Source organism: Rhinoraja longicauda, chromosome 20 (genome assembly GCF_053455715.1).
Source record: "Rhinoraja longicauda isolate Sanriku21f chromosome 20, sRhiLon1.1, whole genome shotgun sequence".
NCBI lineage: Eukaryota > Metazoa > Chordata > Chondrichthyes > Rajiformes > Arhynchobatidae > Rhinoraja > Rhinoraja longicauda.
Window position 1 is genome coordinate 38,999,892 of NC_135972.1, and position 26,548 is coordinate 39,026,439.

The 26,548-nt window shown below is 45.5% G+C and overlaps 1 protein-coding gene across 3 annotated transcripts in view; it reads right to left on the minus strand.

Annotated features, from left to right (window-relative positions):
- Positions 1-26,548, minus strand: part of met (MET proto-oncogene, receptor tyrosine kinase) — a 172,494-nt gene that overhangs the window by 129,949 nt on the left and 15,997 nt on the right. The gene's annotated exons all lie outside the window — the stretch shown is intronic.

Consider the following 26,548-nt stretch of genomic DNA (forward strand, 5'->3'; position numbering starts at 1 on the left):
TCCATCGACTCCTTTAAGTCCAGGCTCAAAACCTATTTCTACTCCCTAGCGTTTGAGGCTCATTGAGGAGGCGCTGTGAACTGTTTGCATGCTACTGTATGTTTCTTTTTTTTTCCATTGGAACCTAATCAGATGTACAGCACTTTGGTCAACGTGGGTTGTTTTTAAATGTGCTATACAAATAAAATTGACTTGACTTGACTTGACTAGCAATATCTTACACACTTTGAGGATAATTTACGATTTTACAAAGCCAATTAACATATAAACCTACACGTCTTTGGAATGTGGGAGGAAACCGGAGCACCCGGTGAAAACCCACGTGGTCACCGGGAGAACGTGCAAACTCCGTACAGACAGCACCGGTAGTCAGGATGGAACCCGGGTCTGTGGCGCTGTAAGGCAGCAACTCTACCGCTGCGCCACCATGCCGCCCTGTTGTAACAGAATGAGCCAATAGTCATTTAGACAACTATGATTTTGACCAACAGTTTAAAATTAGTTTCGTGATGTGATACTAATCAGACTATTTTTACTACAAAATAAAGTTGGGTGCTTCTGGAGGCTATTTACTTTCAGGCAATATAACAGAAACTAAATTTGTGTTATTTTAACACAGGACAAAACTAAAATCTGCATTTCCTCAATTACTGGTTGATACTGATGCAGGAAGCATTACATTTCATAATTAGAAACGTTACCTTGATAAACCATGTATCAGAAGCAATCTATTCCTTATGACACACAATGAGTTGACATTTTTTTCACCGTTAAATAAACAAAACAATTGCAAAAATACTGCGATTGATAAGTCACAACACGTTTGGGCTCCGTTGGCTGATTATTTCCTGTATGATTACAATTTGGAGAGTTCTCGTCAAAGCAGAAGATCGGCGCGGTGGCGCAGTGGTAGAGTTGCTGCCTTTCAGCGCCAGAGACCCAGGTTCGATCCTGACTATGGGTGCTGTCTGTACGGAGTTTGCACATTCTCCCCGTGACCGCATGAGTTTTCTCCGGGTGCTCCGGTTTCCTCCCACACTCCAAAGACTTACACCTTTGTAAGTTAATTGGCTTCTGTAAAATTGTAAATTGTCCCTAGTATGTATAGGATAGTGTTAGTGTTTGGTTTGATCGCTGGTCAGTGTGGGCTCGGTGGGCTGAAAGGCCTGTTTCCGCATTGCATTCTAAGGTCCAAAGTCTAGAACTAGCATTGGTTTAGCAGACTGTCACAACCAGAGTCATAATTACGCCTTGCTTATGAACACGTGGCAGCTTACTTTTATTGTTTTATCAGTCACATATTAATTTACTCAGCAGTGTTCATCCAGCAGTATTTTCAATACAGCCACATGTTATTGTGGCCTAGAAGCAGTACCCCAGAAGGTAGTTAAAAGTTGTGAAAGATTGCTTATTGTGGATACATTACCTCCTCTGGCAGCTTGTTACATACACCCACCACTCTTTGTGTGAAAAAGATACCCCTCAGATTCCTATCAATGGTCTCCCCTTCACCTTGGACCTATGTCCTCTGGTCCTCGATTCACCTACTCTGGGCAAGAGGCTCTGTGCGTCTACCCGATCTATTCCTCTCTTGATTTTATACACCTCCATAAGATCACCCCTCATCTTCCTGCTCTCCATGGAATAAAGACCCAGCCTACTCAGCCTCTCCCTATAGCTCAAAACCTCTAGTCCTAGCAACATCCTCGCAAATCTTCTCTGTACACTTTCCAGCTTGACAACATCTTTCCTATAACTTGGTACCCAGAATTGAACATACACACAAAGTGTGATCATTGCTGCCCTGTTGGTGAGCACACTCTGGAAACGTATGAAAATCTCGGGCAGTGCTCTCAAAGTTAATGATTTTTTAAATGTGTACATTCAATTTGAAAGTAATACACAGAAAGAACACAGATCCTCCCAGAATTGTCAGCAATCCATTTTAGCTAGCCACTAAGGAAATACAAAATTGATATTTGTTGTTTGTTATTTTTGGTTTCAGATTCCAGCATCATTTGTCTTCATTCTACTGAGTTCTTCCAGCATTCTGCTAAATGCTTTGCTGGAAGGGATGTTAAATGAACAATTCTTACATAGCTAAGGAATCTGAAGTCAAGAGATGGATTAGCTGCCAACTCCTAGCTAGCTACAACTAGCTACAGCTAACAATGGCCTGTTTCCTTTATCATTGTTACTTCTTTGCATTTCTTTCATTCATTGTTCTATATCTCTCTACATCATCGTCTACATCTCTCGTTTCCCTTTCCCATGACTTTCAGTCTGAAGAAGGGTCTCGATCCAAAATGTCACCCATTCCTTTTCTCCAGAGATGCTGCCTGTCCCACTGATTTACTCCAGGATTTTGTATCTATCTTCGGTTGAAACCAGCATCTGCAGTTCCTTTCTACACATAAACTCAACTAAACATGGACACTGAGTTAACAGAAAAAATATGCATCCATGAATGCAGAATACATCCAGCAATAACCTCACGACCCATCCCTTCTCTCCAGAGATGCTGCCTGGCCTGCTGATTTACTCCAGCATTTTGTGTCTATTTTGTGCATTTGCAGTTCCTTCTTCTACAAACAACCTTGTGATTCATTTTTTTAAAGCTGCAGAACTAGTGATCCAGATCATGCTAAAGGACAACAATTAACTACTAGACCAAGTGCACCCATTGGGCCCAAACCCCTCCTGCATTGGTGCAGCACCCTCTCCTCCCTCCCCTCCCCTCCCTCCACCCTCCCCCCCTTCCTTCCCCCCTTCCCCCCTTCCCCTCCTCTCAACTCCATCCCCTTCAACCCCCCTTATCCTCCCTCCTCCCCCCTCCCTCCCTTCCTCCCCCCCTCCCCCCTTCCTCCCTCCCTCCCTAGGAGATACATTTAAACTTTAAAATGTGAATAACTTAAAAAATATAACACCGATTTCAATGAAACTTCTTCCATTAGCACTAAAGGGATGACGGTGAGTAAGGTGGACCTAAAATTGTTGCGCGGTTGTGTACCGTTTTGGCTGTAGTTCAGGAACAAACAAACAAACAAACGAGAGTTTTAGTATATAGATATGGAGCAATGCAGGCAAACTGCAGCTCACGTGTAAGCTCATTTAGGTCTTACCGACCCATTCACCACAGTCCTGTACGCACTGAGTGCAGTTGACAATCCTATCATGCACCCTCCAGATGTGCCATATAAAGCGTTTTATCAGGCAGCATCACAGCATGGTTTGGGAACAGCTCCATCCAAGACCACAAGAAATTGCAGCGAATTGTGGGCGCAGCCCAGACCATCACACAAACCAACCTCCCTTCCATTGACTCCACTTATACCTCACGCTGCCTTGGCAAGGCCAGCAGCATAATCAAGGACGAATCGCACCCTGGCCACTCCCTCTTCTCCCCTCTCCCATCGGGCAAAATGTATAGAAGTGTGAAAACACACACCTCCAGTTTCAGGGACAGTTTCTTCCCAGCTGTTGTCAGGCAACTGAACCATCCTACCACAACCAGAGGGCAGTCCTGAACTACTATCTACCTCATTGGAGATCCTCGGACTATCTTTGATTGGACTTTACTGGCTTTATCTTGTACTGAACGTTATTCACGTTATTCCTTCATCATGTATCTGTACACTATGAATGGCTCGATTGTAATCACATATTGTCTTTCCACTGGCTGGTTAGCACGCAGCAAAAGCTTTTCACTGTACCTCGGTACACGTGACAATAAAATAAACAAAACTAAAAAGAATACCTCTCTACTCCTCGTGATCCAGAAGCAACACAGTGGGTGATTATTTATGGAATGGTCTCACTCTCAGGGATGTGGTGTTCTGTCACTGAGTTAGCACGCAACAAACGCTTTTTAGTGTACCTTGGTGGGTATAGGTGACAATAAACAAAACTAAGCTAGACCACATCCAGCTGTTCCCCAGAGATGCTGCCTGACTTGCTGAGTTACTCCTGCACTTTGTGTCTTTTTTGCTCAACCTAATGCATGTCTACGGGACACCTAGCTGAATTCAAAGGTAAACCAGGTACCTTTTGGGGAATTTTACAAAATTATATTAATGTAAAGTTTAGTTTAGTTTACTATTGTCACGTGTACCAAGAATGTCTTCTGTACATCTACCTAATTGGTGGTATTTTTCCCTAATTACTACCTAATTTGTGGTATTTTAAATTCTTTAATATTTTTAAACTATTTCTAAATATGGTAATGTATATATAACCTTAGTAGTATAACATGTAATTGAAGGTAGTTTTTCTCCTAATCTGCCACAGGGCTTATCTTGAGTTGCGGTCTCATCTTTGGCAGGTACTACTTTGGTTGATCGCTGTCAAATTGGGTTCACAGATATCAGCACTAAATGGATTTGAAGAACATAATTTGTATTTTGAAAGGTAGCAGTAAATGCCTCTGCTTCTACAATAGGCACTCAACCCAGGCGACCATTTGCATGCTAGCCACAGAAGCAGGTCTACAAACTCGTATTACAATCTCTCCACACTGTATCTATCCACTGTGAATGGATTGATCGTAATCAAGTATTGTCTTCGGTACATGTGACAATAAACTAAACTGAAACTGAGCTGATTACTGGAAACATTTGCAAACTGCGGAAAAGGTGGTGGACAGGTTTCTGTCAACGGGAGTTTAGTCTCCACCACATGTGACCGTGTTGCCAATTGCTGCCGCATGGAACAGTTGCAGCAGTTGATACCGACAGGGGTGGAGGGACATGTGGGGACGGAAGAATGAGATCTTGGGCATTCTCTGAAAGTGAGAGGCAAGGGCCAGCTCCAAAGCAATTCACCGCGCTGGGTGATCGTACCACAGATCTTCTTGTTGTACCTATAAACGACAAACTCCATATCGAGAGAAATATAGAAACATAGAAAATAGGTGCAGGAGGAGGTCATTTGGCCCTTTGAGCCAGCACCGCCATTCATTGTGATCATGGCTGATCATCCACAATCAGTAACCCATGCCTGCCTTCTCCCCATATCCCTTGATTCCACTAGCCTCTAGAGCTCTATCTAACTTTGTTTTAAACTCACAAATTCATTAAAATTTTTAGATTTAGATTGAGAGATACAGCGCGAAAACAGGCCCTTCGGCCCACCGAGTCCGCGCCGCCCAGCGATCCCCGCACATTAACACTATCCTACGCACACTAGGGACAATTTTTACATTTACCCAGTCAATTAACCTACAGACCTGTACGTGTTTGGAGATCGAATCAGCAAGGTGGTTTGAAAGTGCCATTTTATGTGTCGGGGGGGGGGGGGGGGGGGGGGGGGGGGGGGGGGTTGCGATGTGACTGGGAACTGAAATGTTGAAAGGTCACCTAAGATAACAAGGTCAGGGGGTGGCCTCAGCACTAGCACACCCCAGCAAACTATCTTTCAGCTGAAACTGCAGTAGCTGTAAATTTACAAGCATCGATTTTCTAATCATTGCTAATCCAGTAAAAGGAAAACACTGTGGCAGTTATTTGTGATCCAATAATCGGGAATGAAATTCCATTATTATAGAGGAGTTAAATCTTTACAGCTTCTCCACATCACAAATATTGTCTGCCGTAAACCTTGATGGATTTAAGGTCTTTACCAATTACTTTTAGAGCAAAATCCATTCTGGTCTCTGCTACTTCCCTTTCCCTTTGCTGCTAACTGGAGCAGTAAACAGTTTGCCGATAGAACTCATTTTACGGCCACATTAAAGGTCTGTTTAAAGATTAGTTTCATCTGAAGAACTGGTTTGGCTCATGTAACTTCCAGAAGGTGAATAATTACTGAGGGAAACAGTGACATTAATGTACCTTCACTGGGATTAAAATGTGTAAGGTGCCATAAAATAGGCATCGAATTGAAAAGTCCAAAAGCCTTCAAGTTGAAAACCTACAAAAATAAACTTGCTCAATTCACGCCAAATGCAGATGTGTCAGCCACTAGAATGGAAATCAGCCCGTGTTCCAGTTGGGAAACACTTTTTAGATGGATGAAAAGTGGAAATTCACGTCATGCCACTTTGCTCTTGGAAGAGGTGATGTTTATAACTAAATCCGGGCCAATGTCTGTGCTACCAACAATGTCATGGAATGCCAACGCAGTTGTCCGCTGAAATCTTGGGTGTAGCATCTGTTAGTAACGTTTAGTGTAGGTTGGAGATACAGCATGGAAACAGCTCCTTCAGCCTACTGAGACAGCACCAACCATCAATCACCCGTTCACACTAGTTCTATGTTACCCGATTTCTCATCCACCCCCTACACACCTGGGGCAATATACAGAGACTAATTAGCCCAAAGACGTCTTTGGATGTGGGAGGAAACAGGAGCATCTGGAGGAAACCCCATTGGGTCACATAAAGAACATGCAAACTCCACACAGATAGCACATGAAGTCAGGATGGAACCCGAGTTCCAGGCGCTGTGAGGCAGCAGCTCTACCAGTTGTGCCACAGTTCCACCCCTTGTGCCAATGTGCCATCCCTGAAGTGCAGGATTGTTCAGCCAAGAAACTGTTCAGCCCAGGATGAGGGATTGACTGTCATAAGATCCTGCCCATGGCTGAGATGCCTTGCACAGTTACTCCAGTGAGGATGTTTAGTTTAGTTTAGTTATATAGCGCAGAAACAGGTCCTTCAGCCCACCAGTGATCCCCGCACTCTAACGCTTTCCTACATACACTGGGGACAATTTATAATTATACCAAGCCAATTAACCAACAAACCTGTGCATCTTTGGAGTGTGGGAGATCCCGGAGAAAAGCCACGCAAGTCCTGGGGAGAAGGTACAACTCCGTACAGACAAGCACCCGTACGTGAGGGGTAGAAGGGGTGGGGGTCTGGTATTGTGGAAATACAACTCCCAGCCTATTGCCCCTTGCATTAACTAGATCAAATGCAGGATTAATCCAGTTCTATTCACTGGTCAAACTAAGCAAGGCTACAAAAATGGGATGTGTAAGGCATTGGGATATCCTTTCCATACAAGGCTAATACCCTAATTTTGTATTGTTATTCCACGGCCAATGATAGCACCTTCAGATGGGTTTGGCCTGTAGATATTGGCATTGGTTTATTGCTGTTACATATGCTGAAATACAGTAGGGAGCTGTGCCTGTGCCATCCAGTCAACTCAAATCATACTCCACATGAGTACAAACAAGTCAGTGAGGCCCAGCACAAATAGGAGGAGCAGCACCTCATATTTTGCTTGGGTTGTTTACACCCCAACGGTATGAACATTGACTTCTCTAAGTTCAGATAGTCCCTGCGTTCCCTCTCTATCCCCTCCCCCTTCCCAGTTCTCCCACTAGTCTTCCTGTCTCCGACTACATCCTATCTTTGGCCCGCCCCCTCCCCTGACATCAGTCTGAAGAAGGGTCTCGACCCGAAACGTCACCCATTCCTTCTCTCCCGAGATGCTGCCTGACCCGGTGAGATACTCCAGCATTTTGTGTCTACCTTCGATTTAAACCAGCATCTGCAGTTTTTTTACATACGCAAGTGCAACAGGTCGTGCAAAAACAAAAATACCAGAGTGCAGAATACAGAGCGACAGCATTATAGAGCTACAGCATTATAGAGCTACAGCATTATAGAGCTACAGCATTATAGAGCTACAGCATTATAGAGCTACAGCATTATAGAGCTACAGCATTATAGAGCTACAGCATTATAGAGCTACAGCATTATAGAGCGACAGCATTATAGAGCGACAGCATTATAGAGCTACAGCATTATAGAGCTACAGCATTATAGAGCTACAGCATTATAGAGCTACAGCATTATAGTCACAGAGGAAACGTCAAACATTCGCAATGAGGTTGGTTGCAAGGTAATGACTACACCTCAGTTTATAGGAGGACCTGCACAGTCTCAACAAATCACAACAGGGAAGAAGTTGTTCCTGAGTCTAGTGGTACGTGCTTTCATGCTTTTGTATGTTCTTCCCGATAGGAGAGGGAAGCGGAGAGAGTGACCGAGGTGATAACGGTTGTTGATTACATTGCCTGCCTCCTTGACAAAGCGTGGTGCAGACGGAGCTGACGGAAGAGAGGCCAGTCCGTGTGATGAACAGACCACATCTCTCTGCAATTTCTTGTGACTTTGACTAAAGTCACAAGGTCTTAAGTGATAGGAGCAGAATTAGACAATTCGGCCCATCAAGTCTACTCCGCCATTCAATCATGGCTGATCCATCTCTCCCTTCTAACCCCATTCTCCCGCCTTCTCCCCATGACTGACACATGTACTAATCAAGAATGTCCATTGATTTGGCCCCTACAGCCTTCTGTGGCAAAGAATTCCACAGATTCACCACCCTCTGACTAAAGAAATTCCTTCTCATCTCCTTTCTAAAAGAACGTCCTTTAATTTTGAGGCTATGACCTCTAGTCCTAGACTCTCCCGCTAGTGGAAACGCTGGTGCCAAACCAAGCAGCGATGTAACCTAAGAGTATATTTTCTATGGTGCATCTGTAGATGTTGGTAGGAGTAGTTGGAGACCTGCCAAACTTCCTTAGTCTCCTGAGGAAGCAGAGGCATTGGTGTGCTTGCTTGGGTATAGGAATATCCTCTTCTTAGTTTTATTCTGTTCCAGAGAGTTATCTTCAAAAATATAACATTATGGAGGCCCAGTCCCCACCACTCTATCTCGTCCCCCTACCCCCATCTGCCTATCACCCACACACTCCTCCCACTGGATCCCGATGCCCCTCCCAATGCTCATCCCCCTCCTCCCATCAGCCCGTGTTTGGTTCCACTCTTCCTCCTCCTTTCTTAATCAGGTTCCAGGACCTGCAGTCGTTTGTTGCCCCCACCTATTACCTCCAAACCTCTGTCACCATCTCCACGCTTCTCTCCCCACCCCTGAGTCCATCGGCCAACCAATCCCTCCTCCCCAGTGTCGACGCATTCCTTGATAGCTCTTAACCCACCTCTGTACACTGGCTATCTCCCCTCTACTCTTTCATTCCAGTCCCGATGAAAGGGCAGCACAGTGGTGCAGCTGGTAAAGCTGCTGCTTCACTGCTGCGGAGACCTCCATTAGATCCTGACTAGACCCCCATTAGATGGGGCGGCACGGTGGCGCAGCGGTAGAGTTGCTGCCTTACAGCGAATGCAGCGCCGGAGACTCAGGTTCGATCCTGACTACGGGCGCCGTCTGTACGGAGTTTGTACGTTCTCCCCGTGACCTGCGTGGGTTTTCTCCGAGATCTTCAGTTTCCTCCCACACTCCAAAGACGTACAGGTATGTAGGTTAATTGACTGGGTAAATGTTTTAAAAAAATTGGCCCTAGTGTGTGTAGGATAGTGTTAATGTGCGGGGATCGCTGGGCGGCGCGGACTCGGTGGGCCGAAGGGCCTGTTTCCGCGCTGTATCTCTAAATCTAAAAAAAAACCTTGGGCCTTGTCTGTGTTGAGATTGTACCTTTCCCCAGTGACTGTATGGAGTTCCACTGAGTGTTCCAGTTTCCCCTCACACAACAAAAATGGACAGCTTTGTAGACTATTATTGTCATTATTGCACAATTATTGTTTTTTTCTGTGTGTACGTACGTATATAATCTATATATGTGTGTATTTGTGAGTATGTGTATATCTACACAGACTGAACACTCTTGTTTATTATATTGTTTACAGTCTACTATGTTTACATATTCTGTTGTGCTGCTGCAGGTAAGAATTTAATTGTTCCATCTGGGACAGATGATAATAATATACTCTTGACTCTAGGTGGCCTCTGTAAATTGGCCTCTGTAAATTGCTTCTTGTGCTCAGGGAGTGGATGCAGATGTGGGATAACACAGGACTAGTGTGAAAGAAGACAGACACAAAAAAACTGGAGTAACTCAGCGGGACGGGCAGCATCTCCATTTTTTTGAGAGCAGGATGGAAATTGGTGGTGAAGCTGATGAAGTCCATGAGTTCTGCATGGGTGAAGGAGGTAGGACCAATGCAGTCGTCAATGCAGCGGACGTAGAGTTCAGGGATGGGACCAGTGTACGCCTGGAACAGGGGATGTTCGACGTGCCCTACAAAGAGGCAGGCATAGCTGGGGCCCATAGCTACGCCTTGGACTTGGAAGAAGTGGGAGGAGTCGAAGGAGAAGTTGTTGAGGGTGAGGACCAGCTCTGCTAGGCAGAGTAGAGTGTTAGCAGAGGGAAATTGGATGGTTCTGCGGTGGAGGAAGAAACGGGGCTTTAAGGCCTTCCTGGTGGGGATGGAGGTGTGGAGTGACTGAACGTTCAGAGTAACGATGAGGGAGTGGGAGCTGGAAAACAGAAGTCATTCAATTCCATGAGTTCAACTTCACCACCAATTTCCATCCTGCACTCAAAAAATTGAGATGCTGCTTGTCCCGCTGAGTTACTCCAGCTTTTTGTGTAAATCTTCAGTTTAAACCAGCATCTGCAGTTCCTTCGTACACGAGTGTGAAAGGGTGAGCAATGGTTGGTGTGGACTAATCAGCTGAAGGTCTTTTGTTTTCATGCTGTATGTTCCAATTCATAGAAAAATAGATGCAGGAGTAGGCCATTCAATATGATCATGGCTGATCATCTAAAATCAGTATGCGTTCCTGCTTTCTCCCCATATCCCTTGATTCCTTTAGCCCCAAGACCTAAATCTAATTCTCTTAAAACATCCAGTGAATTGGCCTCCACTGCCTTCTGTGGCAGAGAATTCCACAGATTCACAACTCTTTGGGTGAAGAAATTTTTCCTCATCTCAGTATAAATGGCCTACTCCTAATCCTTCACTGCCTGCTGTATCTGAATGCTCACTTTCAGTGACTGATGTACAATCACACCCAGGTCTCGTTGCACCTCCCCTTTTCTTAATTTGACACCATTCAGATAATGATCTGCCTTCCTGTTCTTGTCTCCAAAGTGGATAACCTCACATTAATCCACATTATACTGCATCTGCCATGCATCTGCCCACTCACCCAACCTATTCAAGTCACCCTGCAGCCTCATAGCATCCTCATCGCAGCTCACACTGCCACCCAGCTTTGTGTCATCTGCAAACTTGGAGATATCACATTTCATTCCCTCGTCCAAATCGTTAATATATATTGTAAATAACTGGGCCTTGCGGCACCCCACTAGTCACTGCCTGCCATTCTGAAAAGGATCCATTAATTCCTACTCTTTGCTTTCTGTCTGCCAACCAGTTCTCTATCCATGTCGATACCCTACCCCCAATACCATGTGCTCTAATTTTGCACACCAATCTCTTGTGTGGGACCTTGTCAAAGGTTTTTTGAAAGTCCAGATACACCACATCCACTGGCTCTCCCTTATCTATTTTACTTGTTACATCCTCAAAAAATTCCAGAAGATTAGTCAAGCATGATTTCCCCTTCATAAATCCATGCTGACTTTGACCCATCCTGTCATTGCTTTCCAAATGCGATGCTATAACATCTTTAACAATCGACTCCAGCATCTTCCCTACCGATGTAAGGCTAACTGGTCTATAATTCCCCGTTTTCACTCTCACTCCTTTCTTAAAAAGTGGGGTTACATTAATCCTGTCCACAGGAATTGATCCAGAGTCGAGAGAACATTGGAAAATGGTCACCAATGCAATGAAGGGTCTCGATCCGAAACATTAATTGACCAGTTTCTTCCACAGATGCTACCTGACTCGCTAAGTTAATCCCTGTATTAAAAACATAATATTATGTTGGTTTATGAAACAAAGGCTGTTATATCAAAGGCTATGATGGAAAAACTGATAAACTAAGGAATACAGTGAGTTTATGACTTGGTTGATTTGTATTTCTAAGTATCGTACATTCCGTGCCAAACTGTTCCGCTAACTTTGCATACGACAGCTTGTTCAACAGATTGGCACTTTCCACCTTTTGAAATGGCCAGGCGAATTTTCACTTCATGGGAACTCCAATTTCTCATCCTCCCCCCACACACTAAGGGCAGTTTACAGAGACAATTAACCTAAAGACGTCTTTGGACATGGGGGGAGACAGGAGCACCCGGAGAAAACCACATGCGGTCACATGGAGAACGTGCAAACTCCACACAGAGAGCACATGAGGTCAGGATTAAACCCCGGTTACTGGTGCTGTGAGGCAGCAGCTCTACCAGCTGTGCCAATGTGCCACCTCTTGTGCCAATGTGCCATCCCTGAATTACAATTATGCCTCATTTTTGGTGTGAGCATGAATTCTAAATGTTGGATTAAATCACAATTCCATTAACACCGTCTGTAACATCCGCTGTAAATCTATTCCTGATGAATATCTAGAAAAGGGAGAATGCAAGATACCTGAAACACAAAATGCAGGCATGCAGGAAATGTGTCTATAACCCAAACAGACCCTTGGGCCCATTCAGTCCATGCCGCCCATCAGTCACCCATTTCTAGTAGTCTTACACTAATCCTACACTATCCTTTCCTCATGCTCATCAATCTGCCCTTAATTCTACACATTCAGGTACATTTAGTGGCCAATTAATCTACCAACTTGCATGTCTTTGGGATGTGAGCGCACCCTGGGGAAACAAATAAAGCTAGAGTCATGGAGTTATGCAGCATGGACATAGGTTCTTCAGCCCAACTGGTCCATGCCAACTGACCTGCCTAACAAAGTTAGTGTAGGAGGAAACTGCAAATGCTGGTTGACACCGAAGATAAATCAGCGGGACAGGCAGCATCTCTGGACAGAAGGAATGGGTGATGTCTTCAGACTGAGAGTCAGGGGAACGGGAGACACAGAGATAGGGAAGGCGTGAATACGAGAGATCAAAGGGGACGTAGAGCAAGGAAGATGTAGAATAGATCTTTGTTAGCTAGGGGAAGGTGACAATGAGGCATATAAAGGAAAACATTTAATCAGGAGGACAATCAGACTGGTTGGAGAACTAGGATCAGGGAGGGATGGAGAGAGAAGGAAAGCAAGGGTTACTTGAAGTTAGATCAATTAATATTCATACCGCTGGGGTGTAAGCTGCCCAAGCAAAATATGAGGTGCTGTTCCTCCAATTTGCATTGGGCCTCACTCTAACAATGGAAAGCTAGTCCCATTTTCCGGCGTCTGGGCCATAGCTATCCAAACTTTTCCTATGCATATACCTGTCCAAGTGACTTGTAAATGTCAGAATTGTACCCACCTCTACAACATCCTCCGGCAGCTCAAGGAGAAAGTCACAGGGAAAAGGTGAAAACTCCAAATTGCCAGGGCCCAGGGTCAGGACTGAACCCAGTCTTTGGCTCTGTAAGGCAGTAGATCTCCTGCCTGCGTCACTGTGCTGCCCAAAACATGCACCCAACTGTTATCACAGATGCTGACTGATCACTGACAATATATATTTGTGCTAAAAAATGACTTACTGTAAAATTTGAACTAAACAATGCAAGTAACAAAAGGAAAATTCAGTCCTGGAATATTTGAACTATTAGCCAGTTTGTTTGAAGAGCAGCTAAATGTGGTTCCAGTATTTTTGTTTTTGTTTTTCAATGGTTTAAGATTCTGTAGTTCCATCGAAATTGCCCATTTCCTACATTTCCAGAACCAGGGGACACAGTCTAAGAATAAAGGGGGGGCATTTAAAACTGAGATGAGAAATAACTTTTTCACCCAGTTGTGAATTTGTGGAATTCTCTGCCACAGAAGGCAGTGGAGGCCAATTCACTGGATGAATTTAAAAGAGAGTTAGATAGAGCTCTAGGGGCTAGTGGAATCAAGGGATATGGGGAGAAGGCAGGCACGGGTTACTGATTGTGGATGATCAGCCATGACCACATGAATGGCGGTGCTGGCTCGAAGGGCCAAATGGCCTCCTCCTGCACCTATTTTCTATGTTTCTATTTAGGTTTATTTGCTGTTGCAGAAGACATAACCTTCTCAGCTCTTAGTCTAAATAAATCCCAATGGTTTTAGTTAAGGGTTAGCACCAACAATGCGATACCTGAGTATTATAATCATAAGGTCATAAGTGATAGGAGAAGAATTAGGCCATTTGGCCCATCAAGTCTACACAGGCCATTCAAAGATGCTGATCTATCTCTCCATCCTAACCCCATTCTTCTGCCTTCTCCCTATAATCCCGGACACCCGTACTAATCAAATAATGGCAGCACGGTGGCGCAGCGGTAGAGTTGCTGCCTTACAGCGAAGGCAGCGCCGGAGACCCGAGTTCGATCCCGACTGCGGGTGCTGCCTGTACGGAGTGCGTACGTTCTCCCCGTGACCTGTGTGGGTTTTCTCTGAGATCTTTGGTTTCCTCCCACACTCCAAAGACGTACAGGTTTGTAGGTAAATTAGCTCGGTAAATGTAAAAATTGTCCCTAGTGTGTGTAGGATAGTGTTAATGTGCGGGGATCGCTGGGCGGCACGGACATGGTTGGCCAATGGGGCCTGTTTCCGCACTGTATCTCTAAACTAAACTAAACTAAACTAATAATCAAGTAATAAACCCGAAATAATCAAACTCCATTGGCACAGCTTATGGTACAACAGCAGTCTGTGTAACAGTTTAACAAAATGAACCAAATTAGTTACACCCTTTGAGTCAGGACGTTTTGGTTTAAATTCCACTTCCCATCTCCTCGGTGAAGCCTCCACGACCTGCTCCACTGTTGGCATGCTATCTTTCAAATGAGTTATTATGCCCTGGTAGAAGCCATTCAACTCTTTCCGATGGTGTAAGAGATCTCATCAGCGTTTTAAAAGAGGGGAACTTTTGTCTCCGCTACTATTAAGATTCAATCAACATTATTATAAAATAATTACAGTGGTGTTTGTGGGAACCTGCTTCACGCGATCTACCTGCCACATAATCTGCATTATGAACAGGGATCTATCCTGCTTTAAAAATGGTTGATCAGCTTAGTTTTATTTAGTTTAGTAAAGAGAGACATTATGGAAACAGGCCCTCCAGACCACCGGGTCCACGCTGACTATCGATCACCCACTCACACCAGTGAAGAAGGGTCTCGACCCGAAACGTCACCCATTCCTTCTCCCCAGAGATGATGCCTGTCCCGCTGAGTTACTCCAGCTTTTTGTGTCTATCTCCAGTTCTTTGATATCCCACTTTGTATACCTGCACATTTCAGAGGCCAATTAGCCCACTAACCCACACAACTTTGGGATGTGTGAGGAAACTGGAACATCTGGAGATAATCCGCACTGTCAGAGGGAGGACGTGCAAACTCCACACAGACAGCACCCGAAGTCAGGACCGAAGGCAAGTCTCTGGCACTGTGAGACACCAGGTCTACCAGCTGCACCCTTGTGCGGTTGACATCCAATAAACCAATATGCAAAGGCTATGAAATCACTGGATGGATACAACCATTGTTACTCTGTATTCAAATCTTACCAAATCTTTGAACCGATACATCAGTTCCCTGGGTGACAAAAACAACTCATTTATATTTGCAAATATTCAGAACTGCACAGAGTGTACTCACATAAATTTGCCTGTGGCATTGAAAGAATCAGCTGACGTTTGTAAAGGTTCATATTTCACACATTTGTAAAGGTTCATATCTAAGGGCTTGGTTCATCTATTTATCTTGTTGAGTCATTTCAGCCTTTCAGAAGGTGGGTGAAAAAAACAAACTGCTGGATGAACTCAGCAGGTCAGGCAGCAGAGAAGAGAGAGACAAAGAAGAGAGACAAAGTGCTGGAGGAACTCTGAGGACAGGCAGCATCTCTGGATAGAAGGAATGGAGAGGTTGCCATGGTTTCAGGTCGAGACCCTTCTTCAGAAGAGTCTTGAGCCGAAACATCACCCATTCCTTTTCGAAGAAGGCCAGGCAGCATCCATGAAGGGACATGCACAGATAACGTTTTGGATTTGGACCCTTACGAGTGTGAGTTTAGGGAAAAGACTTCAGTGTTAGGTAACCCACTTCCCTCGTGGTCCTTTTCCACTTCCACCAATCCACCATGGCAACCTCTCCATTTGTTGACCATCCCTTCCCCCTCATCAGTCTGTCCCACCAGACTCTGTCAGTCCCGTACCTCTTCTTTGCTTCATCTTTCCAACCCCATCCTCACCCAGTTCCCTCTGTCCATCATCCCTCTCTACTCTGGTTCCACCAATCAACCACCAGCCTCTAACGCAACACTGAACGGTGGCGCAGTGGTAGAGTTGCTGCCTTACAGCGAATGCAGCGCCAGAGACCCGGGTTCGATCCCGACTACGGGTGCTGTCTGTACGAAGTTTGTACGCTCTCCCCATGACCTGCATGGGTTTTCTCCGAGATCTTTGGTTTTCACTCACACGCCACAGGTTTGCAGGCTTGGTAAAATTGTAAATTATCCCTCTTGTGTTAGGATAATGTTAGTGTACGGGGCGATCCCTGGTTGGTGCGGACTCGGTGGGCCGAAGGGCCTGTTTCCACACTGTCTCGCTACACTAAGCTAAACGATCCCTACTATCGTTTACTATCTCTGCTGCATACTATCTTTCCTCTACACTCTGATTCCTAATGCAAAGTCTTGACCCGGAATGTGTGACAATCGTTTTTGCCACCACAGATGCTGCTTGACTCGCTGAGTTCTTCTCAGAGTTTATTTTTTGCCTCAGTTTTAATATGCTGTTTTGGGTTAGTTTGACTGTGAAAGGGACAAAATACTTTGTATTTCATTCCTCTGTCATGGAATTAAACATTTAAGCACGATAGGTGAAGCAATCCTTAATAGTGTGAAGCGTATGGGATTGAAATCTTTGCACGCTGCCATGAATGTTAAAGAACCAAGGATCAAGAATAGGGGGCGTCACGGTGGCGCAGCGGTAGAGTTGCTGCCTTACAGTGAATGCAGCGCCGGAGACCCAGGTTCGATCCCGACTACGGGTGCTGTCAGTACATATTTTGTATGTTCTCCTCGTGACCCACATGGGATTTCTCCGAGATCTTCGGTTTCTTCCCACACTCCAAAGACGTACAGGTATGTTGGTAAACTGGCTTGGTAAATGTAAAAATTGTCGCTGGTGTGTGTAGGAGATTGTTAATGTGCGGGGATCGCTGGTCAGTGTGGACTCGGTGGGCTGAAGGGCCTGTTTCCGCGCTGTATCACTAAACTAAACAGTTCAGCAGTGAGACATCAACACCTGCCAGGAATGGGCTGATCAGTGGGCAAGATAGGAGGCTGGGTGATGATAAAGGAATAGCACAAAGCAAAGAGGGGAAAATAAATTATATGGAGGGATTGATAGATTTTCATACATTAAGGGAATGAAGGGGTGTGGGGTTAGTGCATGAAAGTGAGGATCAGTCATGATATTGAAGAGCAGAACAGGCATCACGGATCAACTGGCATAACTTTGCTTTTATTTCTGAAATTATGTTCTCAAAAGAGAGTGTGTGTGGGTTGGGCAGAGGCAAAGGACGGGGGTAAATGATGTTGCATACGAGGAAGAGGCAGAGGTGGACAGACCTCATGGAGAGTGGAAGATTTCAGAAGAGAGAATGTGGTAGAGAAGAGAAACATAGGTGCAAGAGTAGGCCATTCGGCCCTTCAAGCCAGCACCGCCATTCAATATGATCATGGCTGATCTAAATTCAGTACCCCGTTCCTGCTTTTTCCCCATATTCCTTGATTCCTTTAGCCCTGAGAGCTAAATTTAACTCTCTCTTGGAAACATCCAGTGAATTGGCCTCCACTGCCTTCTGTGGCAGAGAATTCCACAGATTCACAACTCTCTGGGTGAAGAGGTTTTTCCTCATCTCAGTCCTAAATGGCCTACCCCTTATTCTTAAACTGCGACCCCTGGTTCTGGCCTCCCCCAACAGCGGGAACATTTTTCCTGCATCAAGCCTGTCCAATCCTTTATGAATTTTGTGTGTAAAAGAGAGATTATAGAGAGGGGAACAATGGAAGATTAAACAGGATTAAATATCATGTGGATAAGGGATTCAAGAGATTCAAGATAGCTTTATTTGTCATCCAAATTGGACGAAATTCAGTCACCCACAGTCCAACAATAAAAGCATTAAATAGGCATTAAAATTACACAACCCCAAAAACACACAAAAAAAAGAAACATCCATCAAAGGAACATCCATCACAGTGAGTCTCCTCCAGTCCTCTCCTCACTGTGATGGAAGGCCACAATGTCTTTCCCTTCTCCTGCCGTCTTCTCCCGCGGTCAGGTTGTTGTGGTTGCAGGCCGCGCCGGACGGTCCGCAGCGGCCCGAGCCTAAGGCGAGTCGCAGCCGCTCCCGCAGCCTCCGAAGACGGCCGGCTCCGCCGATGATAAGTCCGATCCGGGGGCGGGTGAACACGCTGCTGCTGCCGCTGTTGCTGCACGTCGGGGCGGTCGTGGCTCCCGACATTGAAGCCCCCGCCCAGCAGAGAAATATCCCGCGGCATATTTTAGGCCGCGCCGGACGATGAAATGTCCGCGACCCAAGCCCCGCGATCCGGGGCGGGCGAACATGCTGCCGCTGCCGGAGCTCCCGATGTCGGCATCCACGCGGCCCGAGCCTAAGGTGAGTCACAGCCGCTCCCGCAGCCTCCGAGGACGGCCGGCTCCGCTGATGGTAAGTCCGGTCCGTGGGCTCAGCGAACCAGAGCCCTGGAGGCCGCCAGCTCCAGGAGTTGGGCCGATGGTAGGCCGCAGCAGGAACGGAGACAACACCCAGAAAACAAAGGTCGGGTCTCCGTTCGGAAGGGACACATATTTACAATTTTACAGTTCCCCCCTCCCCCCCACATACACACATAGTACACAAACAAAAAAACACAACTACAATTAAGACAACAAAAACACAAAGACAAATGGACCGCAGGTAAGCCGCAGCTGAGGTCACATATTGACATTGGCCTACAAAAAATGCTGGAGTATCTCAGCTGGTCAGGCAGCATCTCTGGAGTGAAGGAATGGGTGACGTTTCGGGCCAGACCCTTCTTCAGACTGATGTCAGGGGAGGGGGCGGGACAAAGATAGAATGTAGTCAGAGACAGTGAGACTGGTGGGAGAACTGGGAAGGTGGAGGGGATGGAGAGAGAGGGAAACCAAGGGCTATTTGAAGTTATGTTCATACTGCTGGGGTGTAAGCTACCCAAGCGAAATATGAGGTACTGTTCCGCCCATGTGCGCTGGGCCTCACTCTGACAATGGAGGAGGCTCAGGATTGAAAGGTCAGATTGGGAATGGGAGGGGGAGTTGAAGTGCTGAGCAACCAGGAGATCAGGTAGGTTAAGACAGACTGAGCAGAGGTGTTCAGCGAAACATTTGCCAAGCCTGCGCTTGGTCTCGCCGATGTAGAGAAGTTGACACCTGGAACAGCGGAAACAGTTGGACATTGGCCTCATTGGTTTGGAAAGATGCAGACCACAGCAAATTTGTTTGATATTCCCTGATCATGTATCTGTACACTGTAGACGGCTCGGTTGTAACCATGTATCGTCTTTCCGCTGGCTGGTTAGCACGCTACAAAAGCTTTTCACTGTACCTCGGTGCATGTGACAATAAACTAAACTAAACTAAAAAGATTACCCCTCTACTCCTCGTGATCCAGAAGCAACACAGTGGGTGTGGATTTATGGAATGATCTCACACTCAGGGATGTGGTGTTCAGACACTGAGTGGGTGGGAAAGGCACAAACACATCCACTCATCTTATCCAGTCGAATTCCCTCTTTTCATTTATTGGCTTCTCTGAATATTGGGCAACCTGGCCTTTAACCGTGGGCTCTCCCCATGACCTCATGTCCCCCCCCCCCCATGACCCCATGGAGGGGGGGGGTCATCATCTGACCCCCCCCCAACACCCTTTCTCCCTGACCCAATTCAGAGTGAATTAGAGATCCCATCAAGAGAGCTGTTGAGACAGCAACACACAAAATGAACATTTTAGATTCAGGTCAAGTAAAATTATAACATAGAACAGTATAGCATCAGAACAGAGCCTTCTTCCCACAATGTCTGGGCTGAACTTGATGCCAAAATCAACTCTTATCTGCCTGAACATAATCCATACTGCTCCATTCCATGCATATCCATCTGCTTATCCAAAGGTCTTATAATTACCACTATCGTATATATTCCACCACAACCCCCAGCAATACACTCCAGCCACTCACTGTCCTCTGTGTAAAAAACCTGCCCCTCACATCTCCCTTGAATTTTGCCCCTCTCACCTAAAAGTTATGAGTAAATATTTAACATTGACCTCCTGGGAAATAGGTTCGCCCCCCCCTCCGCTGACATCAGCCTGAAGAAGGGTCTCGACCCGAAACATCACCCATTTCCTTCTCTCCAGAGATGCTGACTGACCCGCTGAGTTACTCCAGCATTTTGTGTCTACCTCCTGAGTCTAAATGTCAGTTGTCCATTTCCTTTACAGGAATAAAGGAGGACCAGGTGTGGGGGGGGGGGGGGGGGGGGGGGAGGAGGAGGGGGGAGGGGGAGGAACAATGGAAGAACCTGGCACGGGATACTTTGTGACTTTGTCGGCGCCCTTTATATGCCCACTATTTCATACCTTGGTTATGCAAGCAAAGAATTTAACTGACATGTCACATGTGACAGTAATATATTCATTCATTCATTCCTTCATTCGTTCGTTCGTTCATTCACAGATGCTGCCCGAACCACTGAGTTCCTCCAGTCTTTTGTGTTTGCTAAGGAATTATAATGGATACTAGACCAAGTGGACCCGTTGGGCCCAAACCTCTCCTGCATTGGTGCAGCACCCTCTCCTCCCCCACTCCCCCCTCCCCCTCTCCTCCCTCCATCCCCTTCCCTCTCCCCTCCCTCCTCCCCTTCCTCTCCCCTCCCCTCCCCTTCCCTCCCCCTCCCTTTCCCCTCATTCCATCCCCCTCAACCCGCCTTATCCTCCCCCTCTCTCCACCCCCTCCCTCCCTCCCTCCCTCCCTCCCTCCCCCCCTCCCTCCCCCCCTCCCCCCCTCCCTCCCTCCCTCCCTCCCTAGGAGATAGATTTAAACTTCAAAATGTGAATAACGTTTAAAATATAACACTGATTTCAATTAAACTTCTTCCATTAGCACCAAAGGGACTACGGTGAGTAAGGTGTGCCTAAAATTGTCGCGCTATCATGTACTGTTTAGGCTGTAGTTCAGGAACAAACAAACAAACGAGAGTTTTAGTGTATAGATATGAAGTATAAAGGAGAGAGCCTGAGCACATTGCAACTGGACAAATCCTGAACGTTTATAACCCAATTCTATTCTGATTCACAAGGCCAACATAATCTTTGTTCTTGTCAGACTCATACAAAATAATTGGTGGTATCCATGAGTACAGTAGGGGATTTCAATGACATGCCAAGACGACAGTTGGATGACAGAAGAGGAAGTTGAGGGAATAAGAATTAGAGGGTTCCAAAACCATGAGAGCTTTTCATGTGAAGGAATTGTTTCCTTTACATGAGAAAAAACTTTTTCACCCAGAGTTGTAAATTTGTGGAATTCTCTGCCACAGAAGACAGTGGAGGCCAATTCACTGGATAAATTTAAAAGAGAGTTAGATAGAGCTCTAGCGGCTAGTGGAATCAAGGGATATGGGGAGAAGGCAGGCACGGGTTACTGATTGTGGATGATCAGCCATGATCACAATGAATGGCGGTGCTGGCTCGCAGGGCCGAATGGCCTCCTCCTGCACCTATTTTCTGTTTCTGTGCTTCCTCTTGCAAGCACTTGCTATGTAGGAAGGAACTGCAAATGCTAGTTTAAACTGAAGATAGACACAAGATGTTGGAGTAACTCAATGGGACAGGCAGCATTTCTGGAGAGAAGGAATGGGTGGCGTTTCGGGTCGAGACCCTTCTGCTCATTAGTCAATAGTCAATTTATTTGTCACATACACATAAATGTGCAGTGAAATGAAAAATTACCCGCAGTCCAACAATAAGACCAATAAAAATAAGCAATAAAAATATGCAATAACACATGCAATCATAAAGCAACACCAAACAAAAGAAACATCCATCACAGTGAGTCTCCTCCAGTCACCTCCTCACTGTGATGGAAGGCCAGAACCTTGTGCTGTGTCTGGTTTGCGAGAACGGGAAGAGCGAACAAGTTGTTATGATCAGTAAGGATGGTGGAAACAAATTCAAAAGTAATTTTCAAAAAGAGAATTATCAGATGTCTGAGGAAGTAAATGCAGTGATACGCTTTCTTGTGGCTCAGTGTGGAAGGACCAGGTTTGTTTAGTGATGGTATGGATGCCCATGAACATGAAGCTGTTGACATCTACAGCGAAGGCACAAAGTGTAGAGTAACGCAGCTGGTCAAGCAGCATCTTTGGAGAACATTGATAGGTGACATTTTTGGTTGGAACCCTTCTTCAGACGCTTACATGTTCTTAGGGATGCTGGGTCACTCCAGCATTTTGTGTCTTCTTTTGTAAACTGGCATCTGCAGTTCCTTATTTCTCCACTCGACCATCTACAGCGGCTCTGTTGATGAGGGCAGGGTTATGTTCAACCCTCTGCTTCCAGGTTAAAAGAATTTCACTATTCCTTGTTCTGTTTTTATTCAGCTCTTCTGTTATTTGAGTGTAATCAATAAAACTAGAATTAGTCACATTGCCAATACACTTTTCTTTGACTGTTTATTGAAGGGCTAAATATTAGATTGCAAAGTGCATTTTTTCTTGTGCAGAATATGTTTGATAATCATCTAACGACGCTGGAATCTCTTCTTCACAATGACTCACATAATTGAAAATGTATTTGCGTTATCATAACCAGTGTAAGCTCGCCTGTGATAAATCTTTTGTGCCACCTTTCATTCAACATCACTCTTGCACAGCCACAATGTTGCCAAGTCATAGCCCAGGTATGTATTTGGAATGAATTCCTTTTAATATATTCGAAGGATGTGGCTGTACCTGGCAGCCTCAATATTTATTGCCCACACCTATTACTGGTACAAAAGGTCACAGTGGGTCGGTCGCCTTCCCGAGCCATTGCAATGCAGCTAAATGAGATTAAAGTACTCTCATGATGCAAGGTTTGGTCCCAGCAGGTTTCTCAAGAGGAGAGAGGTTGTATGTTTAAGATGGTGGATGGAATGCAACCAAGAGGGCTGTCTTTCCAGAGTGGAGTCAAACTGCGAGTGTTGTGAGGGAAGGGTTGCCAACTTCCTCACTGCCAAATATGGGACAAAGGGTGACCTCACCGCCTCGCGCCCCATGTGACCTCACCCAGCCAGCGGCCACGTGCTCCCGCTCCACCAATGTCACACTTCGTTCCTCATTTTGGAGTGAGGAAGTTGGCGACCCTACTAATACGGGACAAGGGCGGTCCCGTACGGGACAAACCAATTTAGCCCAAAATACGGGATGTCCCGGCTAATACGGGACAGTCGGCAACCCTCTGTGGGAGATACACTCTTCCAGGAAAGTGAAGAGTATTCCATCACGCTCCTTATTTGTGCCTTGTGAATCATGAAAGGACTTTGAGGAATTAGGATGAGAATCATTAATCATAGCCTACTCCACATGTGATCAACTCTTGTAGTCAAAGTATTTACATGGCGAGAAAGGACATCACATGCTGGAGTAACTCAACGGGTCAGGCTGCTTCTCTGGAGAGAAGGAATTGGTGATATTCCGGATAGGTGATGTTTTAGGTCAGGACCCTTCTTCAGATTGACTGTGGTAGGGGGTGAAGGAAAACTGGGAGAGAGAGAGGAGGGGCAGGACAAAGCCCAGCAAGTGATATGTGGATCCAGGTGATTGTGCAGATGGTTGGACAAAGGTCAGGAATGTAAAGACAAAAGGTGTGGGATGAGGGGAGGAAAGTTGCAGGGGTGAAGCCATGTTTAAGAAAGGAAGAGGACATCTTGGATGTCCTGGAAGGGAAAGCCTTGTGTTGGCAGCAGATGGGGTGAAGATGGAGACTTTGAGAGTAGGTTGATAGCATTTTAGCAAGAGATAAGGTGGGAGGAGGAGATAACTGTGGGAGTCGGTGGGTTTGTCCCGACCTGAAACGCCACCCATTTGCACGAGTTAAGTTGACTCCATTGTCTGATGCTGTTGAGAGACATGGGGAATGTAATCCTCTTGAAAATTAAGGGAGGTTTGATGCTGCTGACCCCCAGGATACTGATTTGCTACATAAATAGCATTGAGTGCACAGAAGAGGTGATTAATCTTACATGTTCGGTAACCCTGCCTCAAAAGCTTTTGACGTCAAGTTGCACGCAATAATATTCCACTCTAATTATCAATGTGAGTGCCAGTGCATTACAACATTCTAGTGCTGTAAAATACTGCCAGCAGATGCTGGTTTAAATCGAAGGTAGACACAAAATGCTGGAGGAACTCAGCGGGACAGGCAGCATCTCAGGAGTGTAGGAATGTGTGACGTTTCGGATCGAGACCCTTCTTCAATCTGAAGAAGGGTATCAACCCTAAACGTCACCCATTCCTTCTCTCCTGAGATGCTGCCTGACCTGCTGAGTTCCTCCAGCATTTTGTGTCTACAACATTGCAGTGGATGGTTTTTCACTTTCATCTTGGTGAGCGATACCCAAAGCCAGAAATGAATGACTATATATTTTTTCACAAAGCTTACTTTGATGTAGGGTTCAGTGATTAACTTAGCAATGTTTGAAGCATGTTAACGTGGTTAAAACTGCAACTTCTGATAATTGGTACAAATTACAATCTCAGTCTATTTTATTTCAAGTATAATGGCACAAAAAACAATAATGAACTGTTTCTGGCTTCCAGATGTCTTTTTCTATTTCATCATTTGTAATATAATTCCTGTCGACAGAGCAGGAGACCATTCAGCCCATCATGTCTGTGCCAGCCCATCATGTCTACGCCAGCCCATCCATCTCATTCTCACACCTTTCTCACTGTAAATCATTCTCTGTCACACACAATCATCCCTGCCAAGGATAATTTAAAACAGCTGCAGCCAGCACATTTTTGAGATGTGAGAGCAAACTGGAGCAAGCAAGATGAATCCAAGTGACCATGAGAAGAGCAACCAAATTGCACATAGACACACAGAATCAAACCCTGGATTGCTGGAGCTGTGAGACAGCTGCACTTCCTGCAGTACTGTGATTAGGGGTGCCAACTATCTCACTCCAAAATAAGGGACAAGGTGACGTCACTGCCCTGCGCCCCACGTGACCTCACCCAGCCATCATCCACGTCCTCCCACTCCACCAATGGCAGCCACCCAGGCCTCCAGGCCTTCACTGTCCGGACCTACACTGTCTGGATCTACACTGTCCGGACCTACACTGTCCAGGCCTACAGTGTGTGGGCCTACAGCGTCCGCGCCTACATTTGGTGGTGGTGTGTCATAGCATATTTGTGCAAATGACAATAAACAATATACACAAGTTTGAAATGCCATCTCAGTGTTGACTCTTTTGGGAAAAGCATGACGTGGTGTATACACCGCACAATCTGAATTGCAATAACTACCAGCAAAATGTTACAATGTGCACCAGGAGCTCCATGCTCCTCGATGCTCCTGTGAAAGATCCCAAATATTATATCTACTTCTTTGAAAAGGCTTTTGATTACCACTATGTTGTGTCAAATCTTGTTTGACAATGCTCTCGTTCCTGCATAGCATCCTTATCTAATCCGTAACTAATTATACTCCTATGATGCATCTTTGGTTGAGTCTTTGATAAATGCGATCCATAAATGCACAGTATTGCTGATGTTGATTAATGACCAATATAATAACAATGATTGATGATACATCCTGATCTGCAGCCAATACTTAGTACAATAATACTTTGAAATGCTTCGCAAAGAACAGAGCACAATGACTAAATTATGGAAAATTAATGACACAGGAGGCCATTTGGCCCTTAACACCTGTGCCAGTAATGACCTACCTACCCTACCTTGCTACGGCTAATTATACAGTGCCAGCTCCATTGCCCTGTGGGTTTTTACGTTTTTGTATACAAATCCAAATGTTTTTATATGAGATGAGGGTTTCTTCCTCCATCATCCTTACATCCAGTGAGTTACAGATCCTGCGACTATCTTGATGAAAACATTTTCCTCATCTCCCCTTCTAGTCCTTCGACTAATTAGTTTAAACCTCCAGCGTCTGGTTTTTGAACCCTGCTAAGAAAACTAGCCCTTTCCTATTTAGTTTAATTTAGTTTACAGATACAGTGTGGAAACAGGCCCTTTCTGTCCACCGGGTCCGCGCCGACCAGCGATCCCCGCACATTAACACCACCCTTCACACTTTAGGGACACATTTTAAAAACATTTATACCAAGCTAATTAACCTGCAAACCTGTACGTCTTTGGAGTGTGGGGGGGGGGGGGAACCGAAGATCTCGGTTGGGTCACGGGGAGAACGTACAAACTCCCTACAGACAAGCACCTGTTCTCTAGCCAATTGCTCATAATTTTATATATTTCTATTAAGTCTCCCCTCAGCCTCCTCTGTTCCAAAGGAAACAATCTTAGCTATTCCTGGTTCATGGTTTTAACTTTTCTTTCTTTTAACTCGTGTACCCGCTCCAGTGTGAGTACATTTATCCTGCAAAGTGGTGAACACAACAAGATGCAGCACTCA